This window comes from Pygoscelis adeliae, unplaced genomic scaffold (genome assembly GCF_000699105.1).
Source record: "Pygoscelis adeliae isolate BGI_AS28 unplaced genomic scaffold, ASM69910v1 Scaffold283, whole genome shotgun sequence".
Taxonomy (NCBI): Eukaryota; Metazoa; Chordata; class Aves; order Sphenisciformes; family Spheniscidae; genus Pygoscelis; species Pygoscelis adeliae.
The window spans coordinates 357296-359710 of NW_008824361.1; the positions used below are offsets into that span (position 1 = coordinate 357296).

At 46.8% G+C, this 2415-nt stretch overlaps 1 protein-coding gene across 1 annotated transcript in view; it reads right to left on the bottom strand.

The window, feature by feature from the left end:
* RFWD2 (ring finger and WD repeat domain 2, E3 ubiquitin protein ligase) overlaps positions 1–2383 on the bottom strand; it is a 99895-nt gene extending 97512 nt beyond the window's left edge. The window contains exon 1 of the mRNA XM_009319868.1: positions 2315–2383. The gene's annotated coding sequence lies outside the window, so the exon portion shown is untranslated. The remainder of the gene's footprint in view (positions 1–2314) is intronic.
* Positions 2384–2415: the final 32 nt, after the last annotated feature.

The following is a 2415-nucleotide window of genomic DNA, read 5'->3' on the forward strand; positions in this document are numbered from 1 at the left end:
CAGTCTGGTACAGGCAGACTCTACCACTGAGTTTACAGCTGTAGCTAACTGCTAGCAAGTCACAGCCCATGTTCAGAAAAATTATCAAATGTTCCCTGCAGCTGGCAGCATCTTGGAAAAAACAGCATATGGAAAATTTCCACTTTTTAGACTGAGATATCCAAAGCTTATTTAAATCAATTATTTAAACACCCCCCCCACACACACACACCTGTCTTCTTGGACATTGCTCAAAATTCCAGAGTTGCCCAGTTGAGTTTATTTCTGTACTACGTAACTGTATTACTAACTCGAAAAAAAAAAAAAGAGGAATACTATAATTTGAAGCTAGTGTTAATAGCAAGAACAAGCCCTACAGCTCACAGAAACACACAGCAGTGAAGAACCCAGGTCAGTTAACTATAATCACTGACTGCTCTTAAAGCTTCTGACCTGTACTTCAATATGCCCAATGTGGCTCTTGTAAATACCAAGAAAAGGGGGACAAGAAGAGACATTTTGCCCTGATTACCACTCAGTTGATTTTTTTTTTCCTCTCACTTGTTCAGCTAGCAGCACTCCTCAATGAGAAAACAGCTAATTACATGTTCTCCTTGAAGCATGCACAGTACTTACCTGCAGAAAAGAACCAAGAAACTCAGCTTTTTGAACCATCTTAATATACCTCAACTGGCCTACAAACTTGTTATGGGTGTAATTTCCCTTCAAGCACCCTCATTCCTATGACAGATAACAAAACGGGAAATGACAGCTGACTAGAAAGGGACAGGGAACAATGGTTGCAGGCCACTACTGCCAGAGTATAACCGCAGAGGGAACAGAGGGGCACAGGCATTCGCAATCAAATTATCCCCCATGACCAACAGCAATGCAGCCATCTCCCACACCAAGTGCCCTTAAATCCATCTAACATGGCCTAGAGCAGGACATCAGCTGATTACAGCTGTGCTCTCATCCCAATTCTGTTACTGAGCAAACGACTACTTACAGTAATAAGCAGTAATTTTTTATTATTACTTATTACTAGTAAGAAGTAGTTACTGTTTTTCCTGCCACTAACTTTTTAGCAGCTTCAGGTTCTCCCTTCAGTAGCAAGGATATTTCCTATCTATTCTGCTAGACAGTTTACAAAGCTGTAAAATCAAGTCTACAGGTTTTTGAGACAATGCCTGTCCTGCGGAGACGCCAAACATCCAACCCTCACCTGGAAGTCAGACCTGTCAAAGTCATCTTGGAAGCTGTGGCCCACTTCTCTTCCTCTTTATTTTTACTGTTTCTTTCCAATACATAACTCTCCTACAACTCAAGCTTCTTTCCAGTATCTCCTCACTGTTTGTCTCTCTCAGATGCGAATGCTTACCCCTACTTTCTGTTCTCACATTTTAGTACATCCAACCAGCTATAAAAATCAAACCTACTCCTTATGTTAGGAGGTTTGAAACCCATTAGCAATGGGCTCTCTTTAAAACTGCAAATTACCAACAGTTCTCAAACCACGCATTGCAGTGGGCCTTGGTCTACCACTTCTGCTGAAAGTGTATTTCCAGCTACAAGCTGCAGCTTTGGCTGAACATTAGAAGGACAGCATCCAAACAGCTTCAAGAAAAATCTTTATCTCATCATCGCCAAGATTTCCCACTCATCTGGTTTTAGGTGCCAGACTGACACAAACCTTATTGCTGTTTCAAACCAGCCAACCTTTCCCAGCAAGGGAGGCAAACCCACACCAGCTTTGCTGGATCTATCAACCACCATGAGACTCCCTGGATCCACATCCGAAGGAGCACAAAATCCTCTGCTGGCTCCTCTTCCAGAGATCAGAGCAGGGCAGCACGAGGGCTCCGGAGGGGCCATCCAACCCACAGGAGGCCAGAGCCCCTCTGGCCCCTGCCAAGGCTACGTCACCCAGGAAAACAGGATATTTGCTTGCAATGTCAACACATTATGAGGAAACACGTCGGGTTGCGGGTCCTTTCCGGTAAGCTGGACTGCTCCGGAGCATACTCAAGGAGGAACCTGCTGGGAATAACCTGATTTTGCTTAAAAACAGAGAGGGTGAAAGCAACGCTGCTACACAGGGCCAAAAAACCAAACAAATAGCCACGAAGGGGGGGAACCCGAAAGCCATACTCCCTCGAGGACCATTAGTCGTACAAACGCCTCCTCCCCCTCAGAGAGCCCCTGAGGTGCCGCTGCCGGCTGCTCCGTCCTCCCGCCAGTATTTTACACCCCCCGGGCTTCCCGCCGCCATGGCGGCGCCCCGGCTTCCCTCAGCGGGGTAGCGGGTGCCACTATCGCGATATATCGCACTCACCAGACGAAGTCGTTGCTCTTGTCCTCATAGGAGTTGATCACCCCGTTGCAGAGCGGGGTGAGCAGCGGCCTCTTCCTGCTGCCGCCGCCCGCGCCGCTACC